This window comes from Mirounga angustirostris, unplaced genomic scaffold (assembly GCF_029215605.1).
Source record: "Mirounga angustirostris isolate CCGP_5_RB_7025 unplaced genomic scaffold, mMirAng1.0.hap1 SCAF_5, whole genome shotgun sequence".
NCBI lineage: Eukaryota > Metazoa > Chordata > Mammalia > Carnivora > Phocidae > Mirounga > Mirounga angustirostris.
The window spans coordinates 63,367,714-63,374,697 of NW_026991713.1; positions in this window are offsets into that span (position 1 = coordinate 63,367,714).

A 6,984-nucleotide genomic window follows, 5' to 3' on the forward strand; every position below is an offset into this window, starting at 1 on the left:
TAACCCGGCGGTTGTTAGGTGAGCGGGAAAGGGAGGTAGCGTGAGCGGTATAGTCTGTCCACAGGAGACTCAAAGCTGAGGGACTTGAGGGAAGGAGAAGGGTCCTAAAGCGGTGCTGAAGGGCAAGGAGGGCACCCACACACCTGGCCTGGTGACGTGTGAGCTGAGGGAAAGAAGGCAGTGTCCGCAGGGCAAGGCGGGAGGGGAGAGGTACTCTTCGCAGAGGCTATGTCCAGAAGGAGCTTGCTGATGAGGAGCGGTGAGCTCTAGAGGGCCCAGCGGAACGGTTTCAGGGGACGGGGACAGAGGAGGGAATGTGCAGGGCTATGAGGATCAGAGTGCAGGAGATGAGTGGACATCACACCTCCATGGAAACATCTACAAAATACTGTGGCCATGTTTATCAACTTACCACAATCCAGTGTACCCTTGTGTACCTTTTGAATTTCATAGCATGTGGATGGGGAACGTGGTGAAGCTGTGGAATGGTCACTGCGGACAGAGAAGAGGGACCAGGCTAAGGGCGAGTCAAGGATTTTCAAACGAGGCTGGGGCCCAGCGGCGGCTGAAGAGCAGGAATGTCTTGTGGCACCAATCTACAGGAAAGTGGAGCTCTTGTGGTGGCTGTTTCTTTTCTTACTGGGGTGCAGAGGCCTGGTTCTAAGCCTAGAGAAGGAAGATTGTGGGATTAGTGCAAGGGTGGGTTTTGCTGACGAGGGAGCTGAGGTGGCTGGTGAGGTCATCCACCATAGGCTCCGGCTTGAGCAAGAATAATAATAAGTCAGAGCAAACATCATTTACAGCGTGCCAGGCACTGTTCGAAGTGCTTATCCATAGTAACTCAGTTACCCCACCACAGTCTTTTATCCGCACTTTCATATGGGAGCGTGAGGCTCAGAGAGCTCAAGGAAGCTGTCCGAGGTCCCAGCCTATGTATGGAAGAGCTGTGCGTCAAACCAGGCAGTTCAGCTCCAGAGGTTGAACAACAAAGAGGGAGGGGCCGCTAGGAGGGCCCCGAAAGGAGTGGGATACAGTGGAGGGGTGAAGGGGTGAAGGGGCAGGGCTGGGGTTTCGGTGCAACCACAGTGCAGGGGAGAAGCAGAGAGAGGTAGTGGGAGTTGGAACCATGTGTGGCTGTGGTCTGAGAGCAGAAGAGTAGACTTTGACATCCGGTGCTGCTGGCTGAAATGAGGCCGAGGGAAAAGTCACTGCAGAAGACCGGAAGATCAAGGAACCCGGGAGCCGGGTGGTGGAGGGTCATCCACAGGGCACTGAAGTATCCCAAAGTGACATGGACATGGAGGGAGAGGACAACTGGAGACAGATGTCTGATAACTACAGAGAAAGTTTCCTGCAGGAGAGCAGGTGAAGGCAGGGAAGAGTCTGGGCAGAGGGCCACTGGGGCCTACAGGGGCAGAGGCCATCAGGAAAGCAGGTTTCTGTCATTGAATAGGGGGGAAGCCAACAGGGTAGCCCTGGGGGCCTTCTCTCAGGCAGGAGCACTCCCAAGGAGTTAGTTTAAAAGCCCCAATTTAAGTTTGCCACATATCTTCTTTGTCCACGATTCTTTATCCTGAAAAAAAATCATTTCCTGCAGAACCGTTAGGAAATATATTGCCACCAAGTGGCGCCCCGGCAGCCGTGCCCATCGGAGAGGTTCGCGGGCCTGAACTGCCACCCGGTGGAGAGAAGAGGAAATGCAGGGTGCCCTCCGTCATTTGTCACCAATGCCCTAAATCAGCTGCCGGTCTCCCCACGCCCTCACAGAGTTGCACAAAGTACAGAGAATACAAATATGTGCACTTGGACCTACCCTCTCCTTCTTTCATTTCCTCATCCAACCACACTGTTGTTTATACAACAAACATTGGTTGGGCACCTAGTGGGTGTGAGGCACTGAGCTAGGCACCAGGGACCCAGAGGGGAATGTGACATGCCCCTTCCCTCGGGACTCACAGTCTAGTGGTTGATGCCAGTCACTGGGTGATCACAGGGGAATGTGGAGGGACTCAGACCTGCAGAGTAGGTGTAACTGAGTCACGCACAGAGGCTGGGGGTGAGAGTTCTAGGCAGAAAAATGTAAACTCCAAAGCCTAGCAGTGAGGGACCGAATGGAACAATCTATAGCATAAAGATGAGTCTATTAAGGCTGGAGCACTGAAAGATGGGAGGATTTTTGAGTATACAATGAGAAGTTTGAACTTTCTCCTGACAGCAAAGAGGTGTCATTGAAAAGTTCACTGCTTGGGGCGCCTGGGTGGCTCAGATGTTAAGCGTCTGCCTTCAGCTCAGGTCATGATCCCAGGGTCCTGAGATTGAGCCCCACACCGGGCTCCCCGGTCCGCAGGAAGCCTGCTTCTCCCCCTCCCACTCGCCCTGCTTGTGTTCCCTCTCTCGCTGTGTCTCTCTCTGTCAAATAAACAAAATCTTAAAAAAAAAAAAAAGAAAAGTTCAGTGCTTACTGTCAGAAAGGTCCATCTAGAAACAGTGTGCTGGGGGCTGAGGCCAGTGAGGAGGCAGGAGCAGTAACCCAGACAAGATTCAGTAGGTCCTAGGCAGCACTTGCTGTGTTGGAGAGCCGTGGACTAGCTTTCCATATGCTCCTTAAATATGAGGTTCCTGGGGCTCTGTTGGGCTTGATCATTCTTCCTAAAATGATGCCTTTGAGATCCATCCAGGTTGTTATTTATTTATCTATGGCTTATCCCATTTTACTGCAGAGTAGTATTCCACTGTATGGATGTACCACAGTTAGTTTATCCATTCACCTGTTGAAGGATATTTGGCTTGTTGCAGATTTGGGTTATTACAAATGAAGTTTCTGTGAACGTTCATGTACAGGTTTCTGTGTGAACACACATTTTTATTTTTCTAGGATAAACATCCAGTAGTGCAATTTCTGTGTTGTATGGTTAATAGGTATTTAATTTTATGAGAAAGTGACAAATTGTTTTCCAGAAGTTGCACCATTTCACTTTACCACTGGCAATGTATGAGAGCTCTAGTTGTTCCACATCTTTTTTTTTTTTTTTTTAAGATTTTATTTTTTAGAGAGCGAGTGAGAAAGAAACAGCATGAGAGGGGAGAGGGTCAGAGGGAGAAGCAGGCTCCCCGCTGAGCAGGGAGCCCGATGCGGGACTCGATCCCGGGACCCTGGGATCATGACCTGAGCCGAAGGCAGATGCTTAACCATCTGAGCCACCCAGGCGCCCCTGTTCCACATCTTTTAACTACTTAGTATTATCACTATTTCTTTAAAATTTTAGTCATTCTAGTAGGTGTAGAGTGGCATTTCACTGTTGCTTTAGTTTGCATTTGCCTAATATCTAATTATATTTAACAATTTTTCATGTGTTTATTTGCCATTTGTGGATTTTCTTTGAAGAAATGTCTGTTCAAAGAGCTGACTCACTTTGGTTTTAAAATGTGCCAAATCATCCACATCTCTATCTCTAACTTCCCCCCAAGACTTCAGATGGGGATGTAAATGCTGCAAATGCCTCCTGACTTCATGGAAGTCCCCCCCACCGCTGTAATCCCAATATGGCCAAAGCCAAAACCACCATCCTACAGGAGTCCTGGGCCTCCCCAGTGGAAGAGTACCACTTAGAGGGCTTATCTTGTGCTAAACACTGTTCCAAGTGCTTTACATATTTTAATTAACTTAATCCTTACAATGATCCTTTAGGTAGTACTGGGTTTTTGTTTTTGTTTTTTTAAGATTTTACTTATTTTGGGGTGCCTGGGTGGCTCAGTCGGTTAAACGTCTGCCTTTGACTCAGGGCACGATCCCAGGGTCTTGGGATCGAGCCCCATATCGAGCTCCCTCTCCCTCTGCCGCTCCCCCCCTTCTTGTGCTCTCTCACACTCTCTCTCTCAAATAAATAAATAAATAAATAAATAAATAAATAAATAAATAAATAACGATTTTATTTATTTATTGGGATGGGGAAGGAGCAGAGGGAAAAGGAGGCACAGAGATGTTGAGTAACTTACCCAAGCTTGCACAGCTGGCAAGTGGTGGTAGGTCTATCCAGATCCCAGAGTCACCCTTGATTCTCCTGTCTTTCTCACGTCCCCATGTCTGTTCAGTCATTAAAACCTGCGCATTTGCCTTCTGAATATTTTACTTTCATCATCTTTCCTCCAACCCTTATAACTACTGCTCTGGTGCAGCCATCTTTTCTCTTGTCTGGACCACCATAAGTACCTTTAAACAACAACAACAACAACAAAACCTTTTTATTATAGAAGATTTCAGCAATACAAAAAAGTAGAGACTAGTACAATGAATACGCCCATTGCTACAACCAGTATAAACTCATGGCCATTCACTTCATCTGTACCGCCCATTTCCTGTTGCTGCCTAACTGCGTTATTTTGAAGCAAATTCCAGCATATTAATGCATCTATAAATATTTCAGTATGAGTCTCTAAAACAACTTTCAAATAACAGTCACAATACCAGGGGCGCCTGGGTGGCTCAGTCGGTTAAGCGTCTGCCTTCAGCTCAGGTTGTGATCTTAGGGTCCTGGGATGGAGCCCCATGTCAGGCTCCCTGCTCAGCGGGGAGTCTGCTTCTCCTTCTCCCTCTGCTGCTCCCCCTGCTTGTGCTCTCGCTCTCTCAAATTAAAAAAAAAAAAAAAAAATCACAGTAACATTCTTCACATTATGCATTAGGTATTTCTTTAAATCATTAACTAATCATATTTGCATTAGTTATCCACTGCTGTGTAACTGGGTGGTTTAAAACAAGAATAAACATTTATTGCTGCTCACAGTTCCCGTGGGCTGGAAACCTGAGAGCAGATGAGCTAGGTGGTTCTGGATCAGTGTCTCCTGAGATGCCAGTCACCTGGAAGTCCAACAGGTCCCGGAGGATCTGTTTTCCATGCAGCACATCGACACTGGCTGGCAAGTGGGTGCTGGCTGTTGGCAAGGGGCTCCAGTCCTCGGTACCAGGGCTCTCCACAGGGCAGCTTGAATGGCCTCACAACCTTGCCTGGTTTCCCCAGAGCAAGCGAACCAAGGATCCAAGGAGGAAGCTGCAAGACCTTTCATGACCCAGCCTCATAAGTCACACACATGTCTACAATATTCCCTGGGTCACACATGCCAGCCTGCTTCATTGTGAGAGGGTGGGAATACCAGGAGGCCAGGATTTTAGAAGGTCATCCTAGAGAACGGTAACCACAGGTTCAAATTGCCCCAGTTGTCTGTCTCTCTCTCATTTATAGTTGGTTTATTTGAATCAGGATCCATGCTTGCATTTTGTTGATATGGCTCATAAGTCTTATTCTCTAGGTTCCTTTCCCTCTTGTTTTTTCATTTTGTCTTTCCTTTGCCTTTTTTTTTTAAAAGAAGCCAGGTTGTTTGTCCTTAGTTTTACATTTACTGGATTTTGCTGCTTACATCCCCATGATGTCATTTAACACAGTCCTCTGATTCATGTCTTTCCTGTAAACTAGTACTTAGATCTAGAACTTAATATGATTTGGATTCTTTTTTTCCCCCCAAGAAAACTTCAATGGTAATGTTTTCATTATTTCATTAGAGGTTTACAAAATAGTGATAAATTAACCCTATAATTCCATCATCTAATAGCGGGAATATTTCTGTAGATGGAAACTTTGACTCACTTTTTGATTACCTTGAAGCAGTTATTACAGAAAAGATACATGCTTGTTTCTTTCCCTTTATTAACAAGTACTAGCATCCTTCAAAGGTGACCCATAAGATATTTTTAAAATATCATCATGAACTTGTAGATTTAAAACACTTGACAAATGATCGCATCTTCAGCCAGGAGGCACCTCTTCAGGTTAGCCCCTGCATCCCTGACTTATACCAGCCACCTCTGACTTGTTTACTCTCTGCCATGGCATCATGCTCCGGGTTCATCCTGCACATCTCCTACGCAGACCCCTCAGCACCATGTCCCCAAGAAGCTCTGGTTCTTTTTAGTGGGAAAGAAAAAAGACCACAATCTGGGTGTAGTTATCTTTACCTTTCAACGGCACCTGACCCTGTCCATCCTCCAGTCACCTGAGATGTAAAAATGCAAAGCTGACCACTCCCCTGCTCAAAGTCCTAACAGGGACTGTGTCACCCTCAGGACAAAGCCAGTTCCTAAGCACAGAATAGCCAGTCCTGGGGCGCCTGGGTGGCTTAGATGGGTGAGCGTCTGCCTTCGGCTCAGGTCATGATCTCCAGGTCCTGGGATCGAGCCGTGTCGGGCTCCCAGCTCATCGGGAGTTTCCTTCTCCCTCTGCCTCTCCCCGTTTGTGCTCTCTCAAATGAATAAATAAAATCTTAAAAAAAAAAAAAAAAAGCCAGTCCTGTTACTGTTTCCCCATTTCCCCTTCCCTCCCACTTCCCCCCAGTCTCCTTAAACTTTAAAATCCAGCAGAACCTAATGTTTTGTTGCTCCGGTACCTATCTTCACCTCACCGCCGGTCTCACTTTAACTCAATCTTGGAGATTCAGCTTTCTCAGGTGTCCTCTCCAAAACACTTTTTCCTGAACCACCAGGCAGGAAATGTCTCCCACTGTTGTCTCACGGCCACCGTGCCTACACCCATGTAAGCACCTAACATCTCCACGCAGCTCTCTTGTGCTGCTCAGCTGTAAAGAGCTCAAAAGCGGTCATTGCCTTATCCAGCTTTACCCCCAATATGGAGTACATCGTCTGGTGCCTAGTGGATGCCCCCATCTGATCACCTGCTTAGGCAGGACACTCTCTTCCCGGTGCAGAAGTCCTTCCCCTTCTGCCCCCCACCAGTGCCTTCTTCACTGTACTTGAGGCCTGCACGTCTGCTAGGCATGGAAGGAGCTGCTGTGTTAATCTTCTGTTTAATCTCTATTTGGTGGGCTCACTGGGGAAGGACCCAAAAGGGAGCTCACTCTCCTACTCGAGTTACTAAGATTGGGGATGGGGAAGATTTTGCCCAAACCACCTCACACTGCCTTCTCCACTCCAGCCAG